This window comes from Chiloscyllium punctatum, chromosome 49 (assembly GCF_047496795.1).
Source record: "Chiloscyllium punctatum isolate Juve2018m chromosome 49, sChiPun1.3, whole genome shotgun sequence".
In the NCBI taxonomy this organism is placed as follows: Eukaryota; Metazoa; Chordata; class Chondrichthyes; order Orectolobiformes; family Hemiscylliidae; genus Chiloscyllium; species Chiloscyllium punctatum.
In genome coordinates this window covers 34,642,182-34,654,830 of record NC_092787.1, presented here as the reverse complement: position 1 = coordinate 34,654,830, position 12,649 = coordinate 34,642,182, and the positions used below count along the sequence as shown (strand labels likewise).

Genomic DNA, 12,649 nt, shown 5'->3' with positions numbered 1-12,649 from the left:
CCTAAGATATCTCTTGACGTTTATAAACATTTCCAGGATACGTTGGTTGATTGCCGAGACCTTCCCCAGGAAATGACATTTGCCAAACCAGAGAAACGGGGTGAGTAGATAAAGCTGCTCCAGGTGAGGCTCGAACTCACAACCTCGGCATAACGCACGCAGAAACACTGACATAAAAGTACCGGGCGCTGACCGATTGCGCCACTGGAGCCGCCGCGTCGTTGCGCTCCCAATATCACGAGTTATATTTCAGCGATTGACAAATTGGCTGTGATGTCAGCCGGTTGTAATCACATGTCGTTCCTCACTTATTTGGGGAATTTGCTTCATGACACAGTGCGAAACTGGATTGATCATGAAAAATGCATTTTCAACGTTTTCCTCGATTGTTCTCTGAGCCATTGAGGTCTTTAGTCAGGAGAAACCTTATCATCTCATTCTGGGTTAGCCTCAATTACTGATCTTATCTTCGGCACCAAGTTCCAGAAGTTGTTGTTGCTCTGAGTTTTGGGATGACAGACAAATAGAAACATACCCTTCGGTCCAATCCGTCCATGCCGAGCAGATATCCTAATCTAACCTAGTCTGTATGCCAGCATTTGTCCTAAATCCCTCTCAAGCCTTCCGATGTGAATGTGTTCAGAAAAGAATTACATGGATGTTGCCAGGTTTAAAGGAGTTGAGCTAAAGGCCGAGGGTGAACAGTCTTGGGTTGTTTTCCCTGGATCATCGGAGGCTGAGTGGTGACCTTCAAACAACGTGTCTAGGTGTACCTCAAACTTCAAAGAATTATGTGCCTGCAACCCTCGGTTCCTCAGGAGGGAATTTAACAGTGAGAGAAAGCCACTTGCGGTGGTTGGGAAACAATTTCGAATTTCTTTGACTTCACGTGTGAAGCTGAGTATTGAACACTTAAGATTAAGAATGAAAAAAGCTGAGAGTTTTGAAAAGTTATAACCCCGTGAGTCACCCCAGCCGCCACTTGCGGTGGTTGGGGAACAATTTCGAATTTCTTTGACTTCACGTGTGAAGAAGATTATTGAGTATGAAAACAGCTGAGAGTTTTGAAAAGTTCGATCCCCGTGAGTCTGATGTGAACCACATCCCGGAGACGCAATTCCTACTTTACCCTGGTGCCTTAAAGGTTTGATCGCATTCAGATGATGCTAGGTCCATTTCGTACTCTCTGATCTCCGCCCAAGAAACCCACAAACAAGGTTCTGTCTTATTTGCATTTTGATCCTCTTCTTCTCAGCAGTTCTTTATTTTAATCAGACAAATGTTCCAAGCAAAGCCGAATATAACATTCACACGGTTACAATGAGATAAACCTAATTCCTTTTTGATTACTACATCGACCTGTGTGAGTTTGTAGCCAGTTAAATAAAGAAAAACCATGGCTTGCCGGCAATTTAAATCAAGCAGACCGCTGATTCGAAGCACTTCTGAGCTGAACAAGATTACCGACCGACGATCCTAAGATATCTCTTGACGTTTTAAATATTTCCAGGATACGTTGGTTGATTGCCGAGACCTTTCTCAGGAAATGACATTTGCCAAACCAGAGAAACGAGATGAGTAGATAAAGCTGCTCCAGGTGAGGCTCGAACTCACAACCTCGGCATTACGCACGCAGAAACACTGACATATAAGTACCGCGCGCTGACCGATTGCGCCACTGGAGCCGCCCCGTCGTCGCGCTTAAAATATCACGAGTTATACCTCAGCGATTGACAAATTGGCTGTGATGTCAGCCGGTTGTATTCACATGTCGTTCCTCACTTATTTGGGGAATTTGCTTCATGACACAGTGCGAAACTGGATTGATCATGAAAAATGCATTTTCAACGTTTTCCTCGATTGTTCTCTGAGCCATTGAGGTCTTTAGTCAGGAGAAACCTTATCATCTCATTCTGGGTTAGCCTCAATTACTGATCTTATCTTCGGCACCAAGTTCCAGAAGTTGTTGTTGCTCTGAGTTTTGGGATGACAGACAAATAGAAACATACCCTTCGGTCCAATCCGTCCATGCCGAGCAGATATCCTAATCTAACCTAGTCTGTATGCCAGCATTTGTCCTAAATCCCTCTCAAGCCTTCCGATGTGAATGTGTTCAGAAAAGAATTACATGGATGTTGCCAGGTTTAAAGGACTTGAGCTAAAGGCCGAGGGTGAACAGTCTTGGGTTGTTTTCCCTGGATCATCGGAGGCTGAGTGGTGACCTTCAAACAACGTGTCTAGGTGTACCTCAAACTTCAAAGAATTATGTGCCTGCAACCCTCGGTTCCTCAGGAGGGAATTTAACAGTGAGAGAAAGCCACTTGCGGTGGTTGGGAAACAATTTCGAATTTCTTTGACTTCACGTGTGAAGCTGAGTATTGAACACTTAAGATTAAGAATGAAAAAAGCTGAGAGTTTTGAAAAGTTATAACCCCGTGAGTCACCCCAGCCGCCACTTGCGGTGGTTGGGGAACAATTTCGAATTTCTTTGACTTCACGTGTGAAGAAGATTATTGAGTATGAAAACAGCTGAGAGTTTTGAAAAGTTAGATCCCCGTGAGTCTGATGTGAACCACATCCCGGAGACGCAATTCCTACTTTACCCTGGTGCCTTAAAGGTTTGATCGCATTCAGATGATGCTAGGTCCATTTCGTACTCTCTGATCTCCGCCCAAGAAACCCACAAACAAGGTTCTGTCTTATTTGCATTTTGATCCTCTTCTTCTCAGCAGTTCTTTATTTTAATCAGACAAATGTTCCAAGCAAAGCCGAATATAACATTCACACGGTTACAATGAGATAAACCTAATTCCTTTTTGATTACTACATCGACCTGTGTGAGTTTGTAGCCAGTTAAATAAAGAAAAACCATGGCTTGCCGGCAATTTAAATCAAGCAGACCGCTGATTCGAAGCACTTCTGAGCTGAACAAGATTACCGACCGACGATCCTAAGATATCTCTTGACGTTTTAAATATTTCCAGGATACGTTGGTTGATTGCCGAGACCTTTCTCAGGAAATGACATTTGCCAAACCAGAGAAACGGGATGAGTAGATAAAGCTGCTCCAGGTGAGGCTCGAACTCACAACCTCGGCATTACGCACGCAGAAACACTGACATATAAGTACCGTGCGCTGACCGATTGCGCCACTGGAGCCGCCCCGGCGTCGTCGCGCTCCCAATATCACGAGTTATACCTCAGCGATTGACAAATTGGCTGTGATGTCAGCCGGTTGTATTCACATGTCGTTCCTCACTTATTTGGGGAATTTGCTTCATGACACAGTGCGAAACTGGATTGATCATGAAAAATGCATTTTCAACGTTTTCCTCGATTGTTCTCTGAGCCATTGAGGTCTTTAGTCAGGAGAAACCTTATCATCTCATTCTGGGTTAGCCTCAATTACTGATCTTATCTTCGGCACCAAGTTCCAGAAGTTGTTCTTGCTCTGAGTTTTGGGATGACAGACAAATAGAAACATACCCTTCGGTCCAATCCGTCCATGCCGAGCAGATATCCTAATCTAACCTAGTCTGTATGCCAGCATTTGTCCTAAATCCCTCTCAAGCCTTCCGATGTGAATGTGTTCAGAAAAGAATTACATGGATGTTGCCAGGTTTAAAGGAGTTGAGCTAAAGGCCGAGGGTGAACAGTCTTGGGTTGTTTTCCCTGGATCATCGGAGGCTGAGTGGTGACCTTCAAACAACGTGTATAGGTGTACCTCAAACTTCAAAGAATTATGTGCCTGCAACCCTCGGTTCCTCAGGAGGGAATTTAACAGTGAGAGAAAGCCACTTGCGGTGGTTGGGAAACAATTTCGAATTTCTTTGACTTCACGTGTGAAGCTGAGTATTGAACACTTAAGATTAAGAATGAAAAAAGCTGAGAGTTTTGAAAAGTTATAACCCCGTGAGTCACCCCAGCCGCCACTTGCGGTGGTTGGGGAACAATTTCGAATTTCTTTGACTTCACGTGTGAAGAAGATTATTGAGTATGAAAACAGCTGAGAGTTTTGAAAAGTTAGATCCCCGTGAGTCTGATGTGAACCACATCCCGGAGACGCAATTCCTACTTTACCCTGGTGCCTTAAAGGTCTGATCGCATTCAGATGATGCTAGGTCCATTTCGTACTCTCTGATCTCCGCCCAAGAAACCCACAAACAAGGTTCTGTCTTATTTGCATTTTGATCCTCTTCTTCTCAGCAGTTCTTTATTTTAATCAGACAAATGTTCCAAGCAAAGCCGAATATAACATTCACACGGTTACAATGAGATAAACCTAATTCCTTTTTGATTACTACATCGACCTGTGTGAGTTTGTAGCCAGTTAAATAAAGAAAAACCATGGCTTGCCGGCAATTTAAATCAAGCAGACCGATGATTCGAAGCACTTCTGAGCTGAACAAGATTACCGACCAACGATCCTAAGATATCTCTTGACGTTTTAAATATTTCCAGGATACGTTGGTTGACTGCCGAGACCTTTCTCAGGAAATGACATTTGCCAAACCAGAGAAACTGGATGAGTAGATAAAGCTGCTCCAGGTGAGGCTCGAACTCACAACCTCGGCATTACGCACGCAGAAACACTGACATATAAGTACCGCGCGCTGACCGATTGCGCCACTGGAGCCGCCCCGTCCTCGTCGCGCTCCCAATATCACGAGTTATACCTCAGCGATTGACAAATTGGCTGTGATGTCAGCCGGTTGTATTCACATGTCGTTCCTCACTTATTTGGGGAATTTGCTTCATGACACAGTGCGAAACTGGATTGATCATTTTCAACGTTTTCCTCGATTGTTCTCTGAGCCATTGAGGTCTTTAGTCAGGAGAAACCTTATCATCTCATTCTGGGTTAGCCTCAATTACTGATCTTATCTTCGGCACCAAGTTCCAGAAGTTGTTGTTGCTCTGAGTTTTGGGATGACAGACAAATAGAAACATACCCTTCGGTCCAATCCGTCCATGCCGAGCAGATATCCTAATCTAACCTAGTCTGTATGCCAGCATTTGTCCTAAATCCCTCTCAAGCCTTCCGATGTGAATGTGTTCAGAAAAGAATTACATGGATGTTGCCAGGTTTAAAGGACTTGAGCTAAAGGCCGAGGGTGAACAGTCTTGGGTTGTTTTCCCTGGATCATCGGAGGCTGAGTGGTGACCTTCAAACAACGTGTCTAGGTGTACCTCAAACTTCAAAGAATTATGTGCCTGCAACCCTCGGTTCCTCAGGAGGGAATTTAACAGTGAGAGAAAGCCACTTGCGGTGGTTGGGAAACAATTTCGAATTTCTTTGACTTCACGTGTGAAGCTGAGTATTGAACACTTAAGATTAAGAATGAAAAAAGCTGAGAGTTTTGAAAAGTTATAACCCCGTGAGTCACCCCAGCCGCCACTTGCGGTGGTTGGGGAACAATTTCGAATTTCTTTGACTTCACGTGTGAAGAAGATTATTGAGTATGAAAACAGCTGAGAGTTTTGAAAAGTTCGATCCCCGTGAGTCTGATGTGAACCACATCCCGGAGACGCAATTCCTACTTTACCCTGGTGCCTTAAAGGTTTGATCGCATTCAGATGATGCTAGGTCCATTTCGTACTCTCTGATCTCCGCCCAAGAAGCCCACAAACAAGGTTCTGTCTTATTTGCATTTTGATCCTCTTCTTCTCAGCAGTTCTTTATTTTAATCAGACAAATGTTCCAAGCAAAGCCGAATATAACATTCACACGGTTACAATGAGATAAACCTAATTCCTTTTTGATTACTACATCGACCTGTGTGAGTTTGTAGCCAGTTAAATAAAGAAAAACCATGGCTTGCCGGCAATTTAAATCAAGCAGACCGCTGATTCGAAGCACTTCTGAGCTGAACAAGATTACCGACCGACGATCCTAAGATATCTCTTGACGTTTTAAATATTTCCAGGATACGTTGGTTGATTGCCGAGACCTTTCTCAGGAAATGACATTTGCCAAACCAGAGAAACGAGATGAGTAGATAAAGCTGCTCCAGGTGAGGCTCGAACTCACAACCTCGGCATTACGCACGCAGAAACACTGACACATAAGTACCGCGCGCTGACCGATTGCGCCACTGGAGCCGCCCCGTCGTCGTCGTCGCGCTCCCAATATCACGAGTTATACCTCAGCGATTGACAAATTGGCTGTGATGTCAGCCGGTTGTATTCACATGTCGTTCCTCACTTATTTGGGGAATTTGCTTCATGACACAGTGCGAAACTGGATTGATCATTTTCAACGTTTTCCTCGATTGTTCTCTGAGCCATTGAGGTCTTTAGTCAGGAGAAACCTTATCATCTCATTCTGGGTTAGCCTCAATTACTGATCTTATCTTCGGCACCAAGTTCCAGAAGTTGTTCTTGCTCTGAGTTTTGGGATGACAGACAAATAGAAACATACCCTTCGGTCCAATCCGTCCATGCCGAGCAGATATCCTAATCTAACCTAGTCTGTATGCCAGCATTTGTCCTAAATCCCTCTCAAGCCTTCCGATGTGAATGTGTTCAGAAAAGAATTACATGGATGTTGCCAGGTTTAAAGGAGTTGAGCTAAAGGCCGAGGGTGAACAGTCTTGGGTTGTTTTCCCTGGATCATCGGAGGCTGAGTGGTGACCTTCAAACAACGTGTCTAGGTGTACCTCAAACTTCAAAGAATTATGTGCCTGCAACCCTCGGTTCCTCAGGAGGGAATTTAACAGTGAGAGAAAGCCACTTGCGGTGGTTGGGAAACAATTTCGAATTTCTTTGACTTCACGTGTGAAGCTGAGTATTGAACACTTAAGATTAAGAATGAAAAAAGCTGAGAGTTTTGAAAAGTTATAACCCCGTGAGTCACCCCAGCCGCCACTTGCGGTGGTTGGGGAACAATTTCGAATTTCTTTGACTTCACGTGTGAAGAAGATTATTGAGTATGAAAACAGCTGAGAGTTTTGAAAAGTTAGATCCCCGTGAGTCTGATGTGAACCACATCCCGGAGACGCAATTCCTACTTTACCCCGGTGCCTTAAAGGTTTGATCGCATTCAGATGATGCTAGGTCCATTTCGTACTCTCTGATCTCCGCCCAAGAAACCCACAAACAAGGTTCTGTCTTATTTGCATTTTGATCCTCTTCTTCTCAGCAGTTCTTTATTTTAATCAGACAAATGTTCCAAGCAAAGCCGAATATAACATTCACACGGTTACAATGAGATAAACCTAATCCCTTTTTGATTACTACATCGACCTGTGTGAGTTTGTAGCCAGTTAAATAAAGAAAAACCATGGCTTGCCGGCAATTTAAATCAAGCAGACCGCTGATTCGAAGCACTTCTGAGCTGAACAAGATTACCGACCGACGATCCTAAGATATCTCTTGACGTTTTAAATATTTCCAGGATACGTTGGTTGATTGCCGAGACCTTTCTCAGGAAATGACATTTGCCAAACCAGAGAAACTGATGAGTCGATAAAGCTGCTCCAGGTGAGGCTCGAACACACAACCTCGGCATTACGCACGCAGAAACACTGACATATAAGTACCGCGCGCTGACCGATTGCGCCACTGGAGCCGCGCCGTCGTCGCGCTCTCAATATCACGAGTTATACCTCAGCGATTGACAAATTGGCTGTGATGTCAGCCGGTTGTATTCACATGTCGTTCCTCACTTATTTGGGGAATTTGCTTCATGACACAGTGCGAAACTGGATTGATCATGAAAAATGCATTTTCAACGTTTTCCTCGATTGTTCTCTGAGCCATTGAGGTCTTTAGTCAGGAGAAACCTTATCATCTCATTCTGGGTTAGCCTCAATTACTGATCTTATCTTCGGCACCAAGTTCCAGAAGTTGTTGTTGCTCTGAGTTTTGGGATGACAGACAAATAGAAACATACCCTTCGGTCCAATCCGTCCATGCCGAGCAGATATCCTAATCTAACCTAGTCTGTATGCCAGCATTTGTCCTAAATCCCTCTCAAGCCTTCCGATGTGAATGTGTTCAGAAAAGAATTACATGGATGTTGCCAGGTTTAAAGGACTTGAGCTAAAGGCCGAGGGTGAACAGTCTTGGGTTGTTTTCCCTGGATCATCGGAGGCTGAGTGGTGACCTTCAAACAACGTGTCTAGGTGTACCTCAAACTTCAAAGAATTATGTGCCTGCAACCCTCGGTTCCTCAGGAGGGAATTTAACAGTGAGAGAAAGCCACTTGCGGTGGTTGGGAAACAATTTCGAATTTCTTTGACTTCACATGTGAAGCTGAGTATTGAACACTTAAGATTAAGAATGAAAAAAGCTGAGAGTTTTGAAAAGTTATAACCCCGTGAGTCACCCCAGCCGCCACTTGCGGTGGTTGGGGAACAATTTCGAATTTCTTTGACTTCACGTGTGAAGAAGATTATTGAGTATGAAAACAGCTGAGAGTTTTGAAAAGTTAGATCCCCGTGAGTCTGATGTGAACCACATCCCGGAGACGCAATTCCTACTTTACCCTGGTGCCTTAAAGGTTTGATCGCATTCAGATGATGCTAGGTCCATTTCGTACTCTCTGATCTCCGCCCAAGAAACCCACAAACAAGGTTCTGTCTTATTTGCATTTTGATCCTCTTCTTCTCAGCAGTTCTTTATTTTAATCAGACAAATGTTCCAAGCAAAGCCGAATATAACATTCACACGGTTACAATGAGATAAACCTTATTCCTTTTTGATTACTACATCGACCTGTGTGAGTTTGTAGCCAGTTAAATAAAGAAAAACCATGGCTTGCCGGCAATTTAAATCAAACAGACCGCTGATTCGAAGCACTTCTGAGCTGAACAAGATTACCGACCGACGATCCTAAGATATCTCTTGACGTTTTAAAAATTTCCAGGGAACATTGGTTGATTGCCGAGACCTTTCTCAGGAAATGACATTTGCCAAACCAGAGAAACTGGATGAGTAGATAAAGCTGCTCCAGGTGAAGCTCAAACTCACAACCTCGGCATTACGCACGCAGAAACACTAACATATAAGTACCGCGCGCTGACCGATTGCGCCACTGGAGCCGCCCAGTCGTCGCGCTTTCAATATCACGAGTTATACCTCAGCGATTGACAAATTGGCTGTGATGTCAGCCGGTTGTATTCACATGTCGTTCCTCACTTATTTGGGGAATTTGCTTCATGACACACTGCGAAACTGGATTGATCATGAAAAATGCATTTTCAACGTTTTCCTCGATTGTTCTCTGAGCCATTGAGGTCTTTAGTCAGGAGAAACCTTATCATCTCATTCTGGGTTAGCCTCAATTACTGATCTTATCTTCGGCACCAAGTTCCAGAAGTTGTTCTTGCTCTGAGTTTTGGGATGACAGACAAATAGAAACATACCCTTCGGTCCAATCCGTCCATGCCGAGCAGATATCCTAATCTAACCTAGTCTGTATGCCAGCATTTGTCCTAAATCCCTCTCAAGCCTTCCGATGTGAATGTGTTCAGAAAAGAATTACATGGATGTTGCCAGGTTTAAAGGACTTGAGCTAAAGGCCGAGGGTGAACAGTCTTGGGTTGTTTTCCCTGGATCATCGGAGGCTGAGTGGTGACCTTCAAACAACGTGTCTAGGTGTACCTCAAACTTCAAAGAATTATGTGCCTGCAATCCTCGGTTCCACAGGAGGGAATTTAACAGTGAGAGAAAGCCACTTGCGGTGGTTGGGAAACAATTTCGAATTTCTTTGACTTCACGTGTGAAGCTGAGTATTGAACACTTAAGATTAAGAATGAAAAAAGCTGAGAGTTTTGAAAAGTTATAACCCCGTGAGTCACCCCAGCCGCCACTTGCGGTGGTTGGGGAACAATTTCGAATTTCTTTGACTTCACGTGTGAAGAAGATTATTGAGTATGAAAACAGCTGAGAGTTTTGAAAAGTTAGATCCCCGTGAGTCTGATGTGAACCACATCCCGGAGACGCAATTCCTACTTTACCCTGGTGCCTTAAAGGTTTGATCGCATTCAAATGATGCTAGGTCCACTTCGTACTCTCTGATCTCCGCCCAAGAATCCCACAAACAAGGTTCTGTCTTATTTGCATTTTGATCCTCTTCTTCTCAGCAGTTCTTTATTTTAATCAGACAAATGTTCCAAGCAAAGCCGAATATAACATTCACACGGTTACAATGAGATAAACCTAATTCCTTTTTGATTACTACATCGACCTGTGTGAGTTTGTAGCCAGTTAAATAAAGAAAAACCATGGCTTGCCGGCAATTTAAATCAAGCAGACCGCTGACTCGAAGCACTTCTGAGCTGAACAAGATTACCGACCGACGATCCTAAGATATCTCTTGACGTTTATAAACATTTCCAGGATACGTTGATTGATTGCCGAGACCTTCCCCAGGAAATGACATTTGCCAAACCAGAGAAACGGGGTGAGTAGATAAAGCTGCTACAGGTGAGGCTCGAACTCACAACCTCGGCATAACGCACGCAGAAACACTGACATAAAAGTACCGCGCGCTGACCGATTGCGCCACTGGAGCCGCCGCGTCGTTGCGCTCCCAATATCACGAGTTATATTTCAGCGATTGACAAATTGGCTGTGATGTCAGCCGGTTGTAATCACATGTCGTTCCTCACTTATTTGGGGAATTTGCTTCATGACACAGTGCGAAACTGGATTGATCATGAAAAATGCATTTTCAACGTTTTCCTCGATTGTTCTCTGAGCCATTGAGGTCTTTAGTCAGGAGAAACCTTATCATCTCATTCTGGGTTAGCCTCAATTACTGATCTTATCTTCGGCACCAAGTTCCAGAAGTTGTTCTTGCTCTGAGTTTTGGGATGACAGACAAATAGAAACATACCCTTCGGTCCAATCCGTCCATGCCGAGCAGATATCCTAATCTAACCTAGTCTGTATGCCAGCATTTGTCCTAAATCCCTCTCAAGCCTTCCGATGTGAATGTGTTCAGAAAAGAATTACATGGATGTTGCCAGGTTTAAAGGAGTTGAGCTAAAGGCCGAGGGTGAACAGTCTTGGGTTGTTTTCCCTGGATCATCGGAGGCTGAGTGGTGACCTTCAAACAACGTGTCTAGGTGTACCTCAAACTTCAAAGAATTATGTGCCTGCAACCCTCGGTTCCTCAGGAGGGAATTTAACAGTGAGAGAAAGCCACTTGCGGTGGTTGGGAAACAATTTCGAATTTCTTTGACTTCACGTGTGAAGCTGAGTATTGAACACTTAAGATTAAGAATGAAAAAAGCTGAGAGTTTTGAAAAGTTATAACCCCGTGAGTCACCCCAGCCGCCACTTGCGGTGGTTGGGGAACAATTTCGAATTTCTTTGACTTCACGTGTGAAGAAGATTATTGAGTATGAAAACAGCTGAGAGTTTTGAAAAGTTAGATCCCCGTGAGTCTGATGTGAACCACATCCCGGAGACGCAATTCCTACTTTACCCCGGTGCCTTAAAGGTTTGATCGCATTCAGATGATGCTAGGTCCATTTCGTACTCTCTGATCTCCGCCCAAGAAACCCACAAACAAGGTTCTGTCTTATTTGCATTTTGATCCTCTTCTTCTCAGCAGTTCTTTATTTTAATCAGACAAATGTTCCAAGCAAAGCCGAATATAACATTCACACGGTTACAATGAGATAAACCTAATTCCTTTTTGATTACTACATCGACCTGTGTGAGTTTGTAGCCAGTTAAATAAAGAAAAACCATGGCTTGCCGGCAATTTAAATCAAGCAGACCGCTGATTCGAAGCACTTCTGAGCTGAACAAGATTACCGACCGACGATCCTAAGATATCTCTTGACGTTTATAAACATTTCCAGGATACGTTGGTTGATTGCCGAGACCTTCCCCAGGAAATGACATTTGCCAAACCAGAGAAACGGGGTGAGTAGATAAAGCTGCTCCAGGTGAGGCTCGAACTCACAACCTCGGCATAACGCACGCAGAAACACTGACATAAAAGTACCGGGCGCTGACCGATTGCGCCACTGGAGCCGCCGCGTCGTTGCGCTCCCAATATCACGAGTTATATTTCAGCGATTGACAAATTGGCTGTGATGTCAGCCGGTTGTAATCACATGTCGTTCCTCACTTATTTGGGGAATTTGCTTCATGACACAGTGCGAAACTGGATTGATCATGAAAAATGCATTTTCAACGTTTTCCTCGATTGTTCTCTGAGCCATTGAGGTCTTTAGTCAGGAGAAACCTTATCATCTCATTCTGGGTTAGCCTCAATTACTGATCTTATCTTCGGCACCAAGTTCCAGAAGTTGTTCTTGCTCTGAGTTTTGGGATGACAGACAAATAGAAACATACCCTTCGGTCCAATCCGTCCATGCCGAGCAGATATCCTAATCTAACCTAGTCTGTATGCCAGCATTTGTCCTAAATCCCTCTCAAGCCTTCCGATGTGAATGTGTTCAGAAAAGAATTACATGGATGTTGCCAGGTTTAAAGGAGTTGAGCTAAAGGCCGAGGGTGAACAGTCTTGGGTTGTTTTCCCTGGATCATCGGAGGCTGAGTGGTGACCTTCAAACAACGTGTCTAGGTGTACCTCAAACTTCAAAGAATTATGTGCCTGCAACCCTCGGTTCCTCAGGAGGGAATTTAACAGTGAGAGAAAGCCACTTGCGGTGGTTGGGAAACA

The 12,649-nt window shown here is 44.1% G+C and overlaps 9 non-coding genes across 9 annotated transcripts; all 9 read right to left on the bottom strand.

Annotated features, from left to right (window-relative positions):
- Positions 1-115: 115 nt before the first annotated feature.
- trnak-uuu (transfer RNA lysine (anticodon UUU)) lies at positions 116-211 on the bottom strand. The gene is made up of 2 exons: positions 174-211; positions 116-151 (listed from the first exon to the last, which is right to left on the bottom strand). It is a non-coding gene; the product is annotated as a tRNA-Lys (tRNA).
- A 1,378-nt stretch (positions 212-1,589) lies between these two features.
- Positions 1,590-1,685, bottom strand: trnai-uau (transfer RNA isoleucine (anticodon UAU)). The gene is made up of 2 exons: positions 1,648-1,685; positions 1,590-1,625 (listed from the first exon to the last, which is right to left on the bottom strand). It is a non-coding gene; the product is annotated as a tRNA-Ile (tRNA).
- A 1,378-nt stretch (positions 1,686-3,063) lies between these two features.
- On the bottom strand, positions 3,064-3,159 carry trnai-uau (transfer RNA isoleucine (anticodon UAU)). Its single transcript has 2 exons — positions 3,122-3,159; positions 3,064-3,099 (listed from the first exon to the last, which is right to left on the bottom strand). It is a non-coding gene; the product is annotated as a tRNA-Ile (tRNA).
- A 1,381-nt stretch (positions 3,160-4,540) lies between these two features.
- On the bottom strand, positions 4,541-4,636 carry trnai-uau (transfer RNA isoleucine (anticodon UAU)). Its single transcript has 2 exons — positions 4,599-4,636; positions 4,541-4,576 (listed from the first exon to the last, which is right to left on the bottom strand). It is a non-coding gene; the product is annotated as a tRNA-Ile (tRNA).
- Positions 4,637-6,006: 1,370 nt separating this feature from the next.
- trnai-uau (transfer RNA isoleucine (anticodon UAU)) lies at positions 6,007-6,102 on the bottom strand. The gene is made up of 2 exons: positions 6,065-6,102; positions 6,007-6,042 (listed from the first exon to the last, which is right to left on the bottom strand). It is a non-coding gene; the product is annotated as a tRNA-Ile (tRNA).
- A 1,372-nt stretch (positions 6,103-7,474) lies between these two features.
- On the bottom strand, positions 7,475-7,570 carry trnai-uau (transfer RNA isoleucine (anticodon UAU)). Its single transcript has 2 exons — positions 7,533-7,570; positions 7,475-7,510 (listed from the first exon to the last, which is right to left on the bottom strand). It is a non-coding gene; the product is annotated as a tRNA-Ile (tRNA).
- A 1,378-nt stretch (positions 7,571-8,948) lies between these two features.
- On the bottom strand, positions 8,949-9,044 carry trnai-uau (transfer RNA isoleucine (anticodon UAU)). Its single transcript has 2 exons — positions 9,007-9,044; positions 8,949-8,984 (listed from the first exon to the last, which is right to left on the bottom strand). It is a non-coding gene; the product is annotated as a tRNA-Ile (tRNA).
- Positions 9,045-10,423: 1,379 nt separating this feature from the next.
- trnak-uuu (transfer RNA lysine (anticodon UUU)) lies at positions 10,424-10,519 on the bottom strand. Its single transcript has 2 exons — positions 10,482-10,519; positions 10,424-10,459 (listed from the first exon to the last, which is right to left on the bottom strand). It is a non-coding gene; the product is annotated as a tRNA-Lys (tRNA).
- A 1,379-nt stretch (positions 10,520-11,898) lies between these two features.
- On the bottom strand, positions 11,899-11,994 carry trnak-uuu (transfer RNA lysine (anticodon UUU)). The gene is made up of 2 exons: positions 11,957-11,994; positions 11,899-11,934 (listed from the first exon to the last, which is right to left on the bottom strand). It is a non-coding gene; the product is annotated as a tRNA-Lys (tRNA).
- Between the last annotated feature and the right edge of the window lie 655 nt (positions 11,995-12,649).